General features: G+C 34.9%; 1 long non-coding RNA gene across 1 annotated transcript; it reads left to right on the top strand.

Moving 5' to 3' along the window:
- The first annotated feature begins 3,987 nt into the window (after positions 1–3,987).
- Positions 3,988–9,691, top strand: LOC142554844 (uncharacterized). The gene is made up of 2 exons (XR_012822221.1): positions 3,988–4,052; positions 9,448–9,691. It is a non-coding gene; the product is annotated as an uncharacterized LOC142554844 (long non-coding RNA).
- The last annotated feature ends 11,465 nt before the right edge of the window (positions 9,692–21,156 follow it).

A 21,156-nucleotide genomic window follows, 5' to 3' on the forward strand; every position in this document is an offset into this window, starting at 1 on the left:
TCATATGATGATTATACCGAACAACCCTCCCTCGGACTTTCCAAGTGGTTATCATTCATCGAGAGGATAAGTCCGTGGTTATGATTGTACACCATTAGTCCTTACGACCCGGGACAACACTGAGGCTCTATATGCTAGGGCTGTGCTTTGACTCGTTTACCGGTTCCAGGAGAGTCATCAGGTGGCGAGGTTGGGTACAGTTGCGATACATATAGGAGCCAGTGCATTGTAGTCGGGGATTCACCGCTCACCTACGGGTGTGGATATTCTATGTGATCTGATGTAATAATAGTGCATGGAATCTCTGGCCAGAGTATAAGATGTACGTTGGAGAAGGAGTTCTCCAATAGTACACGCGACGCCACTATTATAGTTATCACATTATGATCGAATTAATATGCAACCCTCGATGAACCAATGGTTGCAGATTCGATTGGGATATATGAGATGAAGGGACCGTACTGTACGTTAATCATAATCGACTGGTTCTTGCAGGCACTATCAGTGATACCTAGGGGATCATGGGGCGATGCTACTAGACGCTCTTACCATGATCCGATGGGTGCAATCAAAAATGAGTTCTGACATTCTTAATCAAGGTGTTGATGAAAAGAATGAGGCTAACTAGGGTAAGCCCGAATAAGAATAAATATTATTCTGAATCACAAAGAGTGTGTGAACCCACGGCTAGCTGTATCCCTGAACCATTGAGGGTCACACAAGTACTGGTTTATTAGTTCCCGTTGAGATGATAAATTCAATGAGTTGAATTTATAAGAAATAAGCTTGATATGATCAATCGATAAGCTTATAAATAAAGTTTATAAAAGCTTATAGAAACTTTGAGAGCATGACTGTTAAGACAGTCAAAGAAGTACACCTGCCTTATTTAGACATTGGTGATATCGAAATTAAAGTGTGCATCATAATAACAAACAAGTTGAAATTGTCACATCGATGATATTTGATCACCGATCGGGATTATGACGAGATTAATGTAATGGGAGCATGGATCATGGGCTTGTAAGAGTATAAGCACATCATGTTAATTTATTAAAGTTTAAATGAGCTTTAATAATCATATTATATTTTAATTGAGTTAAAATATAGCCCATTAAGTTTTTATTAAATATGGTATTGATTTATGGAAATAATCATGATACCATAATTAAAAAAAAAAAAAAACTTGCACACAAAGCAAAATAATATTAATGCATGATATTATCAAAATATATGTATTAATATTCGAGATTACATTTAATATGGCATGGATTTAAAATCTTTAGTTAACTTGATTAATTGGATTAATTAAGTAGAAAAAGAAAGATTAGAAATATAATTGGAATATTTTATTATTGTAAATGGCATGCATTCGAGAATCAATATGAGATTCATATTTTTCAATTGGGGCATCCGAAAGTTTGTTGGAGATAATTTATTAGAATCTATAATTAACTTAATTAATTAAGTTAAAAGATGGATTAGAAAATAAATAAAAGATATTATTGTTGGGATGCATTCATTCGATGATCTTCTTGACACACGAGAATTTCGGCTCTTCCCAAGAAAAGTTGCTCTCGAAAATTCCTTCAAAAAGAGAGAAAAATTTGGCTTAGATTATTGAGTCGAATTTTTCGTGTTATATCTCTACGCAAAAGTTCTTCTAAATTTCTAGTGCAATTTAGAAGAGGAACAAATATTCCAGTCGTGGACCGGATTAGGAGATCGAAGAATGTTCGTAGGGATTTACAACAAGAGCTACGTCCGCTAATACCGGAGTAGTTGGAGCCAAGTGAATTAATTCACTGAAGGTATAATCCTAACACCCTATGAATGTTTATGATAAAATCATACGAGCGCCCAAAGCAAAACATATTTTGATTGTCAAAATAAATAAAATTTTTAAAACTTCCGATGCGTTTGGGCGTGTAGAAAACCCAGATCCAACATGTAGAACCGTAGGAGCATTGTTGTGGTTGTGGCCGCGGGTGTGCTATCTTAGGTGTATAGCGGTTGTTGGTGAGTTGCGACTTGCAAAAGGGCGTGACCGTGAGTTCAGCAGACCTAGAAGGACCTGAGGGTGGTCCAGGTGTGGTGGGTTAGGGGCTGGTCCAATTGGCTAAGGACTAGGAGCGTTGGTATGGGAAGGATGGTGGCTAGGGTCTCGGGTTAGCACATGCTGTAAATTACAGTAGCTTGCTGGCCTGTTATTCAAGTGTACTAAAGGTATAGGTTTTGAGGTTTTTAGGACCTTTTAGATGTTTTTATAGTATGGTAAAAAGTTGGGAAAATTTTGGTTAAGTTTCGGTTTGATTCGGGTTAAAATCGGGATCTCGGTACAAGTTTTAAAATAATTCGGTTAAGTTATGAATTGAGCTCGAGTTTACGTCTAAGAATGCTTTTAAGAATGTTTTAGAACATTTTAAGTAGTTTGGTAAGTTTCGGATCAAAATAATGAGTTTTTGAATTATCCGGGATTTAATCACCACACGACACGTAATTTAAAGAATTAATTGAAACGCTTAGATTTAAGCTTGATAAAATTATGGAAAATTATATTTAAGTTCAAATAATTTTTAGAAGTCTAAGTTTTTAATTTGTAGAATTTTATGCTAAGGTTTGGTTTAATTCGGGATTAAAACGCCTTAATATGTTATATTTAAAGATTAATTTAAAAGTCATAGATTTAAGCCAAATAAAAATATGAGAAAGTTCATGTAGGCTTAAATAATTATTTGAGACATGTTAGAGTCAATGGAATTAGAAAATGTCAAAGAAGTGAAATTTTACGTCCATGGGTAAAATGAAAATTTTTGGGTTTCCAGGGGCAAAATGATTATTTTGCACCCGGGGTGAGAATTTGGTCATGGCAGCACCCTTAGCACAAATTCATGATATTTTAAATGTTCATGCATCATGTTTACGATTTTTACGCAATTATGATAAATACGGTGCATGCTTGGTTTAAATGAAAAATTATGTATATGCATGCTTTTATTAAGTAATGATGAATATGATGACACGTTTTGAAGGAAGTGATTTAGTTGTGACTAACACGATGATATGAATGGAGATATCGTGAGAAAAAAGGCCCCAGAGAGAGCCCGTTTACGGGAGAAGGCCCCAGAGGGAGCCCGACGATCGTATTTCCATTGACATGATATGATAGGCCCGGGCTCAGTGGGCGGGTAATGCCGTCGCTGATGACCCTCGCCGCCGGGTACCGCGGTTACACGTAGATGGATCCATCGACTGACATGATGACATGATGATACGAAAGTCACAGCTAATGAACGGAATTCAAATTAAGATTTTAACACGTATATGTTGATACGATGATACATGCTTTAATACGATATGATTTTACACGACACCGTTTACGTATATGATAATATGAGATGACATGTTTTGACACGTATATGATGATATGAGATGACATGATTTGACACGAAATGATTTTATACGACATGTTTATGTTCATGTTTTAAAGTTAATGAAAGGTATGTTGGCATTATGATTTTACACAACACGTTTACGTTATGCTTTTAAGTTCATGAAAGATATGTTGAGTATGATATTTTTCACTGCTGTATGCTATGTATATGTACTTGTTATTCCTGATACAGGCGTGTTGAGTCTTTAGACTCACTAGGCGTGTGTGATGCAGGTGAGCTAAATGGTGAGGAGACTGGAGGTGCCGAACTCTGAGTAGGCAGACTTGGTGGGGTGACACGACACGAGGACCACATGTTTTCCGCATTATGATTTATGAGATTGAGAGGAGATGAATATTTTCATACGTTGATGATTTTAAGAATTTTATACGTTTATGTTCACGTATGATTTTGGATGATGGTAGTTATTTTAAACTACATTAATTTTATTGCCAATTAAAAAGATTATTTTAAATGTTATTTTTAAATGCGAGTTTTATAAAAAAAAAAATATTTCCGCGATTTTTCGCAGACGTTTCAGTTTGTATCAGAGCAAGGGTCCTGTATAGGGTTGTGCCACCGCCAGCTTCTGCCGCTCAGTCTTCAAGCCTCAAGTCTGTAAGCTTTTATGATCTAAATGTTTTAAATCTTTTTAATGCTATCACCTGCATGTTTACATGATATACGTTTTACGGTACATGTTTATCTGTCGTTATGTTTTGAGATTAGATGCTTTAAAATTGTCATGCATGTTGCGACTTGAAATGAGAAATTAAATGATTTTCATGCATGCTGGTTTTGTGGTGGAATTGGACATAAATAAGAATTTTGCTATTGGGCATTGGGAAAGGTTGTACATGATTTGTCTATATTGATTTTGGTTAGTAGTACTCATGTTCTACTTTTGGATCATAAGTTAATCTTGAAGATCATGAATACTTTTGGGGCAGGTATGGTTTTTAAGAAAATATTGATGGTTCGTGGTTACTAGTTTAATTAATTTTTGAGAATTTCATATAAGGAATAATGATTCGAAGACTACTGACGATTTTTGGAAATATAAAAACGTAGAATTTATTTAGGATGCATGTTCTACCTAGTTGGATTTAAGGATTGAATTGCATGAATTGAGAATTTTAAGGACCTAATTGTAATAACCAATAATTGAGGACCTAAGTGCCAAAAATAGAATTATAATGGACTATTTTCGAATTTGCCAAATTTTGGGATTAAATTCCGAGTTTGAGAATTTTAAAGTTTAATGAGGCAAAAATAAAAAAAAAAATTGGGGACCAGGAATGCAATTTTAGAAGATTTGTAGGGTGAAAATGTAATTTTCGAGAACTTTAAGGGTCAAATTGAAAATTTCGAAATTTTTGAGGATTTAATTCGAACTTTGAGGAACACTTAGGTTAAATCAGTAATTTTTCAAAGTTATAAGAATTGATTTTGGGTTTAAGAAGCTTAAAATTATTGAAGGGAAACCTATAAAGTGGAATTAGTATGTGGAATTTTAGAAATTAAGGAAAATTGGATAATTTTTGAGGAAATTAAGAATCAATGTTGCAATTTTAAGAAATTAGGAGGATTAGTTTAGCAGTAAGTGAGAATTGATGGTTTAAATGATAGGAATTTTCGGTGATTTAGGCTGGAAGAATATTTAGAACCTTTAGATATCTGGGTTATGATGTTATAAGGAATGATAATCAAGGACGGTGTAGGATGAATCAATACTAGACTTGAAAATTTAAATGTTAATGGAATAATCCTGTGGAAAATTTAAGAATTTAGAGTGATAACAATTTAAGATAAAATTGAACAATTGGTCAATTTACAAGATTAGACATTAAGTTAACATATTTTTGAAGACTTAAGGTTTGATGTAGCATAAGTTTTAATCATGATCTTAGAAGTTAAAAAAAAAATTATATCTTCACTACGGTTAAATTTTTCTAGAAAGTTGGGCATGACTGATGGTTAGGGTATTTCGTAGACGCATGTAAGGGTTGAGATAGACACCTTGTTTTGAGAATTCTTTGGAAGTCATTAAGAAACTTGAGACTAAGCGGATATGTGTGTTGGAGTTATACTATCTAATACTATTTGGGTTGCGTAAGCTTGAATTTTTATTTTATGAAATAGGTGGAAAATTTTGGGTGAGAAAAAAAAAATAATAATAATAAAAGAGAATTTTCGGTGTTCAGCATAGGTTACTAGTAAACGAATATTAAGATTTTGACCGAGTAAGAAATCTAAAATCTTGTTGTGGGAGTTCTAGAATTCTATGGGTTATAAGCGAAGTTGATTTATTAGAGATAGTCTAAGGCTACTATGGGATAACTTATTAAGTTTTATATGCTAGAATTAATTAAGCATTGAGGATACGTAAGAATGCGACATTCGTTTCAATGAGGGAAGTCCAAGGTCTTAGGCCTCAAATTTATTGCAATTGGGAAGATAATAGTTTAAATATATAATTGGTGCTAGAATGATTTTATTATTTGGGTAGAAGATTGATTTTGTATATTTTGGGTGTTATGGATTAACGTTACTCGAGAATTAAGATTTGCAACAATTTTATATTGGCGATGTACTTGTAATTAGTTAAGTTACGAAAGTTGGTGCCGTAAGATAAAGATTCGATTCAAGGATCTTAGGTTAATATTATTATGGGGTTGAGGTTAGGTTTAACTTCTAAAGTGTAATACCAAGGATAGAAGTCGATCAGTAAATTTTGGTGTTAAGCTTTCTTAGGTCGAACTTCATAAATACAAATGTAATAGGTTAATGAACATTACGGGTATAGTATAAGAAAAGTAAGATGCAATAAAATTCGGACTGCCATCTCTAATATTGGGAAGTTTGAGAAAAGTTGAAATTCGAGGTTATAGTAGAATAAAACTAAATCACCCTAAGTCATTTTTATTTGTGATTCGCAATCGGGGATCATGGTAGGCAATTTAATTAGGATTGAGGAGACATAAGGACAACTTAACACTTATTTTATCAGAGTAGCGCAGCGAAAGCGTGAATTATTGAGATATTAGAATTAAGAGTTTAAACTTTCAGTTTATCGAGGATAAGCGAATTTCGGGGACAAAATTCAATTTAAGGGGGGTAGATTGTAACGTCCCGAAAATCAGAAAGTTCACGTGAACCACATGCATGCAAGTTATTAAATTCTTTGGTATTTTATTAAATTCTTTTAAAGCATAAAATGTAATTTTTATTTTATTAAATTGTGTTTAATTATTTTTATGCATTTTATGCATTATTATTGCATGATAGGATTTAATTCATGAAATTTTAAAAGTTCATGCACTATAATTTTTAAGTTTCATTTCGCTGCTCGAACGAGGAGCGGAGACCGGAGAATTTTCAGGAAAATTATTTTAATTACATAATTTGTTTTTAAATATTAATTTAAGATGTTTTAAAGGTATTTTTCAAGAATTGAGATTTATTGGGTATTTTTCAAGCAGGATTTTAATTTTTTGCAGTACGCAAATTTTAGTGAATCGGGAGACTTTTTGAAGGTTCGACTAATATTTTCAAAAACTTTCCAACACAAAATATTTTTCGGGAGTGTGTTTGGATGTAATGGGCTAAAATTTAAGCTTATTGGGCTTAAAACCTTTTTTTATTTTAATTGAGGCTTATTAGTACACATTTTAATTAATCTAAACTATACTTAAAATTAAACTAAACCTACCCTACCTGTAATAAATTGAAACAACCGACACTCCCCTCCAATCATCAATCTTCTCTCCATTTCCAGCATCCCCCAGCTGCTTATTCTCTTCGCTTCTTCACCAACAACAACTAAAGCTTCGGTGGTCAATTGTTTTGCAAAGGAAAATTCATCCGGGTTCCCTTGTCTTGTTCTTGCACTTCAAATCACCAAGGCACGCCATGTACTTTTATTGCTGTATCATACACGTTTATATTCTGTTGATTGGGTTCATGCATGAAAGATTTTCGATCTAAGCTTTTACATGAAAGATTTTCGGTTTCCATGTGTTTTCATGCATCATAAGGTTGTTGCTCACGTTTTCTGAAATTTTGAGTGCAAGGGGCTGCGGTCTTAAATGTCTAGGATCTGCTGGTGGTGTCAAGATGATAGCTTGGGGCTCGGGTTTGTTGCTGGACGCAGCAAAGTGAGGTCCGAGTGAGGGGCTTCTTAGAGGGTGGCTCGGATTCTTTGGTTTTAGTGTACAGCGCCTAAACCACGGCCTAGACCAGACCAGGTGGGGTCTGAGCCGTGTCTTAGAGTGGATCGCACGCTGCTGGTATGGCTTGTAGAACCGTAGGAGCATTGTTGTGGTTGTGGCCGCGGGTGTGCTATCTTAGGTGTATAGCGGTTGTTGGTGAGTTGCGACTTGCAAAAGGGCGTGACCGTGAGTTCAGCAGACCTAGAAGGACCTGAGGGTGGTCCAGGTGTGGTGGGTTAGGGGCTGGTCCAATTGGCTAAGGACTAGGAGCGTTGGTATGGGAAGGATGGTGGCTAGGGTCTCGGGTTAGCACATGCTGTAAATTACAGTAGCTTGCTGGCCTGTTATTCAAGTGTCTAAAGGTATGGTTTTGAGGTTTTTAGGACCTTTTAGATGTTTTTATAGTACGGTAAAAAGTTGGGAAAATTTTGGTTAAGTTTCGGTTTGATTCGGGTTAAAATCGGGACCCCGGTACAAGTTTTAAAATAATTCGGTTAAGTTATGAATTGGGCTCGAGTTTACGTCTAAGAATGCTTTTAAGAATGTTTTAGAACATTTAAAGTAGTTTGGTAAATTTCGGATCAAAATAATGAGTTTTTGAATTATCCGGGATTTAATCAGCGCACGACACGTAATTTAAAGAATTAATTGAAACGCTTAGATTTATGCTTGATAAAATTATGGAAAATTATATTTAAGTTGAAATAATTTTTAGAAGTCTAAGTTTTTAATTTGTGGAATTTTATGCTAAGGTTTGGTTTAATTCGGGATTAAAACGCCTTAATGTGTTATATTTAAAGATTAATTTAAAAGTCATAGATTTAAGCCAAATAAAAATATGAGAAAGTTCATGTAGGCTTAAATAATTATTTGGGACATGTTAGAGTCAATGGAATTAAGAAAATGTCAAAGAAGTGAAATTTTACGTTCAGGGGTAAAATGGAAATTTTTGGGTTTCCAGGGGCAAAATGATTATTTTGCACCCGGGGTGAGAATTTGGTCATGGCAGCACCCTTAGCACAAATTCATGATATTTTAAATGTTCATGCATCATGTTTACGATTTTTACGCAATTATGATAAATACGGTGCATGCTTGGTTTAAATGAAAAATTATGTATATGCATGCTTTTATTAAGTGATGATGAATATGATGACACGGTCTGAAGGAAGTGATTTAGTTGTGACTAACACGATGATATGATTGGAGATATCGTGAGGGAAAAGGCCCCAGAGGGAGCCCGTTTACGGGAGAAGGCCCCAGAGGGAGCCCGACGATCGTATTTCCATTGACATGATATGATAGGCCCGGGCTCAGTGGGCGGGTAATGCCGTCGCTGATGACCCTCGCCGCCGGGTACCGCGGTTACACGTAGATGGATCCATCGACTGACATGATGACATGATGATACGAAAGTCACAGCTAATAAACGGAATTCAAATTAAGATTTTAACACGTATATGTTGATACGATGATACATGCTTTAATACGATATGATTTTACACGACACGTTTACGTATATGATAACATATGATGACATGTTTTGACACGTTTATGATGATATGAGATGACATGATTTGACACGACATGATTTTATACGACATGTTTATGTTCATGTTTTAAAGTTAATGAAAGGTATGTTGGCATTATGATTTTACACAACACGTTTACGTTATGCTTTTAAGTTAATAAAAGATATGTTGAGTATGATATTTTTCACTGCTGTATGCTATGTATATGTACTTGTTATTCCTGGTACAGGCATGTTGAGTCTTTAGACTCGCTAGGCGTGTGTGATGCAGGTGAGCTTAATGGTGAGGAGACTGGAGGTGACGAACTCTGAGTAGGCAGACTTGGTGGGGTGACACGACCCGAGGACCACATGTTTTTCGCATTACGATTTATGAGATTGAGAGGAGATGAATATTTTCATACGTTGATGATTTTAAGAATTTTATACGTTTATGTTCACGTATGATTTTGGATGATGGTAGTTATTTTAAACTACATTAATTTTATTGCCAATTAAAAAGATTATTTTAAATGTTATTTTTAAATGCGATTTTAAAAAAAAAAAATATTTCCGCGATTTTTCGCTGACGTTTCAACTGATGTAGAATAATTGGTGTAAGGTAGTGCTACTACTTAAATTATAATTAACCCAAGTGTAGGTTGGCTGCAAGTAATATATTTCGTGAGTACGAGATCGATCCACATAGAGATTATTTTTAGTTTAAATTTATTAATTTATAAATTACCAAATTCAAGAATGAAGTTTACAAATTATAAATTTTGTCAAGGCTCAAAGATTTATTCTTGGTTTATGTAATATTGTTTAACTAAAAATAAAATAAAGAAAACCACAATAAATAATGGTTCCAAGAAAACTAAATAATTAAACACACATATAATATAATATAGTTTCCACTATAGAAAATATCGAATTAACCGATATTTTATATATGGTACCTATGATTATATATATAACTATATAAATATATAATTGGATAAAGTAAATGTTAAATTAAATCATTATATTTCATTTAGAACAATCGACAGAGCACGCTATTGCCTAAATGAAATATATGATTTAATAAGTTAGTTGCGATAAAGTAAATGTTAGTTGCAGTTAGGGATGTAAATGAACCAAACCGTTTGTGAGCTATTCGAAGCTCGATTCGATAAAAGCTCGTTTGAGCTCGTTTAATGAGGCACGTTAAGATAAACAAACCAAACTCAAGCTTTATAGTATTCGGCTCGTTAGCTCGTGAACATATTCGTTGGTAAGTTCATGAGTAATTTTTTAGATGAAAAAATAATAGTTTTGATATTTCATTTATTGATTTTGCATAGAAAAATCTATTAAATTTATATATTATAATAAATTATCAATTTTAATAAGAATAATATATTTTTCTTTACATATATAATTTATTTTTAATTAATTTAATGAAAATTTAAATGTATAATTCAAATTTATTAAGCTTGTTTAGGCTCGATAAAAGCTTGAATAAGCTCGTGTGTAAGGCCTGAGATTTAATTACTGTAATCAGAGTTGATTAATTGACAGAATTGAGATTACAAGGGCTAAAGTAAGACGTGAAAGGAGAAGCCGGGCGTTGGTGCATAGCAAGCCAAGAAGTGGGCAGAACTAGCGGCGCCCGAGCGGTAGGAAAACTCCGCCCGAGCGCCAATGCACCACAAGTTTACAATTTGGACAGAAGGTTCGGCGCCCGGGTGGTAGTTTTCGACCACCCGAGCGCCAGTGTAACAAGTTGAGCATCCGGACAGAACGTTCGGCGCCCGAGCGGTAAATTGTGACCGCCCGAGCGCCGACCGAGATTCAAGAAAAAGAGACACGTTTCTTCAGCATACAACGTGGAGGTATATATACGTATATCATTCATTTCCTTTAGTAAAAGAAACGGAAAAGAGCTTCAGAAAGTTAAGGAGAAATCCTTACGCCTTTTCACCTTTAGATTTGTGATTTACGCAAAATCCACTCGTCCGATTTTTAATCGACTTCAGTACTGTATTTCTATCAACGAGAGCTTCAACTGGACGTAAGTTTTACTACGTTTCGATATGTCTTGGAATTATTGTATTGTCAGAATCAGATATGATTCATATATGATGTTCCTAACATGTTAGACATCATAGAATCGAAGTCAGATTGAGAAACAGATTGATTATGAAATTGTTATGATTTTTCAGAAGTATATTGATTGTTATTGGACAGATTTGGATTATTGATTGAGTTTAGATGGTATTGGATATTGTTTATGGATTGTAATTGATATCTGTTGATATTGTATTGACGGGGATATCGAGATTATTCCGTTATGTCGTTGAGTTTGAGTTAAATTCAGAATTATACAGATATTGATTATAAATCATGATATTGTATCTGTGATGTTGAGATTGATGGGGTTACCGAGACTGTATTGTTATGCCGTCGAAACATCAGTAGATTGATTTTGATCAGATTCAGTATTGATTGAGATTGTATCATGATATCATTGATATGGATCAGATTATGTTTGAGTTGGGTATTGATCAGAACAGGTCTTGAATTGAGTTATACATTGATACAGTGTATTCGATATTGTTATTGACAGATTGATTTGATAAGCAGGGAGTTCGAGACTTCGACAGAGTCCGATCGACAGAACGAAACGAAAGGTATAAATTGATGTTGATGCGGGATTGCACAACTCGATTTAGATTTGACCTGGAGTTTCCCGAAATCACATGCTTCATCTTATTGCATTGATATTTGCAATTGATGTTATTGTTATCTTTGGTCTATTGATTTATGTATTGAGTCATAGGCTGATGCGCCTAGTCGTAGGCGATTGATCTCGTGACAGAGGGGCCTGATAGTGATAGAATAGTTGTTAGGCCATTGCACATTGTCACAGAGGTTCGGCAAGATATGCCAGGGCTGATGTGCCTAGTCTTGGACAGAACCGCTAAGACACCAGACGTTTGGTCATATCGATGTGAATTAGAAGAAGAGCGACTTCTATTTCCGATATTCGGTATAGCTAGGACCAAAGTCCGTAATAAGAACGTACCGTCACCACGACCGAGGGAGTAGGTGAGAGATTGTTACGTTCTTATTCAGATCGGGATCCCTAGATTATGATGAGTCGAGTCAGAGTCTAAGAGTCACAGAGTGTGATTCAGAGTTTGTATTGATTCATGTTGCTGATTTTGATACATGTTATGAATATCTATTTCATTCTTTTATATATGTTATATGATTGCATGTATACATGATATATACTGGGAATTTAATTCTCACCGGAGTTATCCGGCTGTTGTCTTGTTTGTATGTGTGCATGAAAACAGGTGGGACAGGATCAGGATCAGAAAGAGGATGAGAGAGGATTGTTAGCGTGGAGATCCGTGCCCAGAAGCAGAATGGATTCAACACTTGAGGTCTAGTCGTTGAACCTAGTTATGATAGATACATGTAGTACATGACTTGTACTTTTATATTGACATGTATATTAGATAGATTATTATTACGCTTCCGCATTTATATTTAAAAAAATATTTAGTCACACTTTTCTTAATTGTTATATTGGACATTAATAATGATTAAGACATGAATTAGCGTCCGGGTCCCCACAGCAGGTGCTATCAGAGCGATAGATCCTTTAGACTGAGATAGTAGCTAGTGAGCGGGGTAGATTGGGTTTTTTTTCCTTGCTTTTTATTGCTAGCATGTGATTTATTATAATGTTGAGTTACATTGTATATGATAATATTGCAGTAGGTTTTTACTGTTTTCGAAGATACATGTTACCTGAATATCTGAGTTGATTTGGTAATGAGTATTATTTGAAAATAAATCAGAACCAATTCTTGATCAGAGGTAAGCTGATCAGAAAGGGACTGAGATATACCTCCTCGAAGAATTCCAGAACGAGGCAGTACTTTGACTAATCAGATGGATGTGTCAGAAACTCGATGGAAATAATGTTGAAGAGGTTTCAGTCATTTCAACCGCCGATTCTGAAGAGTACTGAGACGCTAGGTGATTGTGAGAATTGGCTAGATGATATAGAAATGCTATTTGAATTTTTTGATTTCATAGATGACTGTAGAATTAAACTGATTGGGCACCAATTACACGAGATCGCAAGGAGTCGGTGGCTTGTAACAAAGGAAACTTTAGAACAGCGTGATATAGTGATTACGTGGGAAATTTTCAAAGCTGAATTTTATCGAAGCTTTTTCCCAGTATCATACAGACAGGACAAAGGTGCAGAGTTTACAAATCTGAGACAGGGTCAGTTGAATATTGATGAGTATTTGGCCCAGTTCTTTACCTTGCTACGTTTTGCTCCTCACGTGGCTAGGAATGATGAAGTTATATTTGATCAGTTCATCCAGGGATTGAATCCGGAGATACGTACATTGGTAAATGTGGAACGACCGAATACTTTGGCTGATGCACTAAACAGAGCCTAAAGAGCAGAAGCAGTTCTGAGGAGACAGACGGGAGCTTCGTATGTTCTTCCAGCACTGAGACCACAACAACTGCCTCTGAGATTGGAGATTGGTAGTAGCAGTAGTGGAAAGAAAGAACATTTGAAAGCTCAAAAGAAGCAGTTCAAGAAGTTAGGGAGCGGTTCATCTAGCTCCAGTGGTTCTAACCAGAGTTATACCGGGGTCTACTGCAGAACTTGTGGAGGGAGACATCCCACTAAGCAATGCCAAGGAGTATTGGGTAGTTGCCACATTTGCAGACAGTCGGGACATTTCGTGAGAGTATGTCCACATAGAGGTTCCCAAAGATCTCAGGGAGCAGAACCATCTGGATCAGTGGCACCGCCTGATAGACCATCACCGGTTGTTCACTCTTTCCAACCACCGACGACTCCTCAATCACAACCAAGGCCAGGACACACCTGACGAGGTAGTGGCAGGTAATTGTTCCGGTATGGTTATTTTGCATATGTATTGATAGATACTAATGCATTCCGTACGATTATCTTTGAATGAATTGCATTGATATATGCTTTAGTCATCGAGTTATTATATGCTGTAGTATTGATCTCTTCTCTGTTGGGGAGAGGTTTTGTATCAGTGACATCTGTTAGATCTTGTATGCTACAGTATGACAGATATGAGATTGAGTTAGATTATATTGTACTTGGGTGGTCCGATTTCGATTTTATTATCAGTACCGATATGTTGACCAAGTACAAAGCTACCGTTGATTTTTCCAGAAGATTGAAAGATTCAGATCGATATGATTGATGAACGGAAATTACGATAGAAATTCTAGATTTAGAATTCCTTGGATATGAACGATGTTGAGGACTCGATTATTACGGAAAGGAACGGAGAGATTCCTTATGTTTCCGTTGATTTACCGAAATCGAGCCTATTAGTGGCGGATTTGCCAGTTGTATATGAATTTGCTGATGTTTTCTCCGATGGGATTTCAGAATTGCTTCCAGTCAGAAAGATAGATTCCAGGCATTGAATGAATGCCAGGTACAGTTCTTATTTTTGGAACTTCGTACAGAATGACACTGATTGAATTGAAATAAGTGAAATATCAGTTAGAAGATTTGTTGTTGGAGAGTCACATCTGATTGAGTGATTTTCTTTGGGATGCTTCACTTATATTTATGAGCTGATAAACTCTGTGTTCAGAATATTTTGATGATTCTCTGATTTGTTAATCTATGATATTCTGGTATATTCAAAGATTATGACTGATTTTATTGAATATCGGAGTATTGTATTGAATATTCTGGGAACTGGAAGGTTGTATACAGAAATTGTTGAAATGTGTATCTTGACTGAGACAGATTGTATTCAGGGCTTGTTATATCTGAAGATGATATATCTGTTGATCCAGCACAAGTGAAACCGTGATTAGTTGGCTGAGATTGATATCAATGTCAGAAATTTGTAATTGCATGAGTTTAGCAAACTATTATATCTGACTGTTGTTTTAAATCTGATTGAGAATTATTATTTCTGGAGCAGTATTTGATACAGATTGTATACAGTTGAGACTTGATACCGTGCAAACCGAACCAGATATGATTTTGAGTAGTTAAAACCGGTCAGAAAGTTTGATCAGAATGGGCAGAACTTGATTATCGATAGTCAGAGTAGGGTATCAATAAGAATATCATATATGTGATAATGCAGTGTATGTAAATAACCGATGGGTTGTACCAGATATTTCATATTTGAAATGACTGATGTTGTCAGAAATACACAGTCGATGATTCAGCATTCATTCTGATAGCATAGAAATGAAAGATAATTTGAAAAGATAGTTTGATAGAAACAGGTGAGATTAGATGTGGCATAGTTTGTACTGAAAGGTCTGAATTGCCGATAGATAAAGACAAAAAGAAAGAAACAAGGAAATTGGTTATATAGCTTATCGATTCCTAAATGGAAATGAGATCACATTTTCAGGGATATCGTAATAAATCTATCATATTCTTCCTGAGATTGCGATGCGATTTGAGTGTGATTGACAGATCGACCAAAGCAGCATGTGTTATTTGTACAAGATGACGTACAGATATGACTAGATTATTGAGATTTCTGTCAGAAAAGTGGTTAGATTACACAGAGTACCGAAAGGTGATTATATCAGACCATGACTTTGGTTAGCTTTGCACGTTTGGCAGAATGTATAGCAGATTCTTCTATATCTCACCTACAGACTGAGGAATAATCAGAACGGACTATCCAGATATGAGAAGATATCCTTGAAACTGTAGTGCTTGAATTTAGCACCAGTTGACAAGATTCATTGTATTGTGTGAGTTTTAATACAACAATAGCTATCAGACGAGTTTGAGATGACTCCTCTGAGGTGTTGTACGACAAGAAGTGCAGATCCCCTCTTTATCGAGATAGTATCTCTGAGATTCCTGAGATTGAACCTGATATAATCAGAGATACAACTGAAGAAGTGAAGTTGATTCAGAAAAAAAGGAAGACAACTTAGAATAAACAGATTAAATATGCCAACATCGGACGAGGACTGTTGATATTGGAGGCAAAAGATTGAATATTGAATTGACAGTGATTAAACAAATGTGGTAGCTTATGATAGTGTTGATTTGTTATGAGATATTGATTGGTATATACGGATGTTGTATAGCCAGTATCTTGAGATTGATTTTATCAGCGTTACTTCGAGTGGTATTATGATATTATACTTCTTGAATTATTATTCCAGATTTGAAATCAGAAATCCGTGAAGGAAAGGTAATTCAGAACGAAGATTATTCCACTTGGGAAGTGAGTGGAGTTATCATGACATTGAAAAAGCTACCTGAGAAACTGAGTCAAACATGAGACAGAGATTCCCAGAATTGTTTCATGGTTGTGAGTTTTCTGATTGATTCTGTTATGCATTTCTTTCTGATATGATTGATTGCCTATGACTTCGGGGACGAAATCGTATCTTAGAGGGGGAGAATTGTAAGGCCTGATATTTAATTACTGTAATCAGACGTTGATTAATTGACAGAATTGAGATTACAAGGGCAAAAGTAAGACGTGAAAGGAGAAGTCGGGCGTTGGTGCATAGCAAGCCAAGAAGTGGGTAGAACTAGCGGCGCCCGAGCGGTAGGAAAAGTCCGCCCAAGCGCCAATGCACCACAAGTTTACAATTTGGACAGAAGGTTCGGTGCCCTGGGCGGTAGTTTTCGACTGCCCGAGCGCCAGTGTATAACAAGTTGAGCATCCAGGACAGAACGTTCGGCGCCCGAGCGGTAAATTGTGACCGCCCGAGCGCCGACCGAGATTCAAGAAAAAGAGACACGTTTCTTCAGCATGCAACGTGGAGATATATATACGTATATCATTCATTTCCTTCAGTAAAAGAAACGGAAAAGAGCTTCAGAAAGTTAAGGAGAAATCCTTACGCCTTTTCACCTTTAGATTTGTAATTTACGCAAAATCAACCCGTCCAATTTTTAATCCGACTTCAGTACTGTATTTTTATCGATGAGAGCTTCAACTGGACGTAAGTTTTACTACGTTTCAATATGTCTTGGAATTATGGTATTGTCAGAATCGGATATGATTCATATATGATGTTCCTGACATGTTAGACATCATAGAATCGAAGTCAGATTGAGAAACAGATTGATTATGAAATTGTTATGATTTTTCAGAAGTATATTGATTGTTATTGGATAGATTTGGATTATTGATTGAGTTTAGATGGTATTGGATATTGGTTATGGATTGTAATTGATATCTGTTGATATTGTATTGACGGGGATATCGAGATTATTCCGTTATGTCGTTGAGTTTGAGTTAAATTCAAAATTATACATATATTGATTATAAATTGTGATATTGTATCTGTGATGTTGAGATTGATGGGGTTACCGAGACTGTATTGTTATGCCGTCGAAACATCAGTAGATTGATTTTGATCAGATTCAGTATTGATTGAGATTGTATCATGATATCATTGATATGGATCAGATTATGTTTGAGTTGAGTATTGATCAGAACAGGTCTTGAATTGAGTTATACATTGATACAGTGTATTCGATATTGTTATTGACAGATTGATTTGATAAGCAGGGAGTTCAAGACTTCGACAGAGTCCGATCGACAGAACGAAACGAAAGGTATAAATTGATGTTGATGCAGGATTGCACAACTCGAATTAGATTTGACTGGAGTTTCCCGAAATCACATGCTTCATCTTATTGCATTGATATTTGCAATTGATGTTATTGTTATCTTTGGTCTATTGATTTATGTATTGAGTCATAGGCTGATGCGCTTAGTCGTAGGCGATTGATCTCGTGACAGAGGGGCCTGATAGTGATAGAATAGTTGTTCGGCCATTGCACATTGTCACAGAGGTTCGGCAAGATATGCCAGGGCTGATGTGCCTAGTCTTGGACAGAACCGCTAAGACACCAGACGTTTGGTCATATCGATGTGAATTAGAAGAAGAGCGACTTCTATTTCCGATATTCGGTATAGCTAGGACCAAAGTCCGTAATAAGAACGTACCGTCACCACGACCGAGGGAGTAGGTGAGAGATTGTTACGTTCTTATTCAGATCGGGATCCCTAGATTAGGATGAGTCGAGTCAGAGTCTAAGAGTCACAGAGTGTGATTCAGAGTTTGTATTGATTCATGTTGCTGATTTTGATACATGTTATGAATATCTATTTCATGCTTTTATATCTGTTATATGTCTGCATGTATACATGATTTATACTAGGAATGTAATTCTCACCAAAGTTATCCGGCTGTTGTCTTGTTTGTATGTGTGCATGACAAGAGGTGGGACAGGATCAGGATCAGAAAGAGGATGAGAGAGGATTGTTAGCGTGGAGATCCGGGCCATGAAGCAGAATAACATTCAGCACTTGAGGTCTAGGCGTTGAACCTAGTTATGATAGATACATGTAGTACATGACTTGTACTTTTATATTGACATGTATATTAGATAGATTATTATTACGCTTCCGCATTTATATTTAAAAAAAAAAATTAGTCTCATTTTTCCTAATTGTTATATTGGACATTAATAATGATTAGGACATGAATTAGCGTCCTGGTCCCACATCGTGAGCCATGCATATATTCGTTAAATAAAGCTCGAGCTCGGCTCGATTATAAACGAGCCAAGCTAAAACATTCAAGAGTTCTGCTCGGCTCGACTCGACTCGATTACATCCCTAGTTGCAGTAAAGTAAAAGTTAGATGCGAAAAATAAAAGTTAGTTGCGGAAAAGTAAAAGTTAGTTGCAGTAAAGTAAAAGTTAGATGCAAAAAATAAAAGTTAGTTGCGATAAAGTAAATGTTAGATTGTTAGATGTTAGTATTAAATCATAATATTGCATTTAGAACAACCGGCAGAGCCACGCTATCGTCAAAATAAATATATGATATAATTATATAAATATATATACATATATATAATATAACAATAATAATAATCGATGAAATATTTATTGTATCAAAATTAAACAACAAATCAAGATAACCACTTTAATGGTATCAAGCATTTGTTGTAAATTGATAACAACAAATAATTCCTTATTATACATACAATAAAAAGAAGTTAGCTAAATGAAAATAAATAAATAAAGAATATACAAAATATAAACAATCTTATTTCACCAAAAATTCATCATCTTCAACTTGACATAATAGATTTAGCTTTCCATAAGCTTACTTTTGATCAACACTCATATTTGGGAAAATTAAAAATACATTGAAACTTAGAACTTTTATATAAACACACTATATTTTATAATGTGATAGAATGATTCTCAAGCTAGCACAAGGACTCTATTTATAGGCCAAATATGAGAAAGGGTCAAAAATTTTATTAATGCCATGTAGTTGTAATAGTAGTTTTTGTCTCCTCCAACTTCAAATTCATGGCCCTTCTTGGAATGCTATGTTCCACGTCTTTAATCACCGAATTTGACTCTGCTCAAAACAACAAACATGTGGGGAATTGTCTGGAGATGATTTTGGCCTTTTGGTTCACCTCATTTGGTTAAATATTGAAATAGTTATGATATTTTTACTATATGCTGGTCATAGTAAAAGTAAATTTGTCCTCCTTTTGATATTTGCACAATTTGATCATCTTCATAAACTTTTTAAGCAATCATGTCTTCTGCAAAGTTGTAGATAATTTCTGAAGGATTTGAAACATGTTTGAATCACCTCCATTTGAATTTGGTAGCTTGAGTTATCATTATTTTACCAACACGTAAAAACCTGAAAATAAAACATATTTAGTAAGACAATTAAATATAAACAAACAATACTAAAATAACATAATTTTATAATTTTAATGAAACTTAAATTTTAAAATATAGGTTTTAACATATAATAAATTATAAATTTTAAGTTTCATCAGGTAGCAAATAGTACAATATTTAAATAGATAATAATTAAGATAATGAGCTTTAGTTATTAATTAAAAAGTTTCAAAGAGTTTTGAGCCTAATAAGCTTAAAAGTAGGCTCATTAAGTCCAAACACAATCTCGAAAAACATTTTGTTTAGGTAAGTTCTTGAAAATATTAATCGAACCCTCAAAAAATCCTATGTCTCGATAAAATTTGTGTACCGTTGAAAATATGCTCTGGCGGGTAAAAATACCCAACAAAGCACATTTCTTGAAAAAAACACTTAAAAACATCTTAAAATAATTAATAAAAATTAATCGTGTAATAAAATAATTTTCCTGAAAATTCTCCGGTCTCCGTTCCACGTTCGAGCGTGAAATGCAACTTAAAAATCCTAGTACATGAACTTTTAAAATATCATGAAATAAATCATATCATGTAAAAATTATGCATAAAATAATTAAACATAAATTAATAAAATAAACATGCATTTAATGATATAAAACAATTTGATAAAATACAAAAGAAATTTAATAACTTGCATGCATGTAATCAACGTGGACCTTCAAATTTTCGGGACGTTACATGTCCATTCATACATATGAATGATCATTTATGATACACTGAACAATTTTCTCTCAAACTTTCCAAGTGGTTATCATTTATCGAGTGAATAGTGTGTACTTATGGTTTTACAACATTATTCCTTTGACCCGAGACGACATAGAGGCTCTATATGCTAGCATGCACTTTGATCTGTTTTTCGACTCCATTGAGGGTCATTATATGGCGAGATTGGGTGTAGTTTCGAAATATGTAGGAGCCACTGCATTGTAATCGAGGTTCACCGCTCGCATACAGATGAAGATATCCTATGTGATCTGATGAGTTAATAATACCAGAAGTCTCTAGCCAGAGCTCGACACGTGATTTTAGAAATTGTTTTCCTAGTTGCACATATGATGTCACTATTATTACTCAAAGATATATAACATCTTTATTGAATTCATTTACAACTCTAGATATACCAGTGATTGCATATTCGATTGCAATATATGAGTTGAAGGGACTGTAGTATACGGTAACCATAACTTAATATTCTTGTAGG

The sequence above is a fragment of the Primulina tabacum genome, chromosome 8 (assembly GCF_025594145.1).
Source record: "Primulina tabacum isolate GXHZ01 chromosome 8, ASM2559414v2, whole genome shotgun sequence".
In the NCBI taxonomy this organism is placed as follows: Eukaryota; Viridiplantae; Streptophyta; class Magnoliopsida; order Lamiales; family Gesneriaceae; genus Primulina; species Primulina tabacum.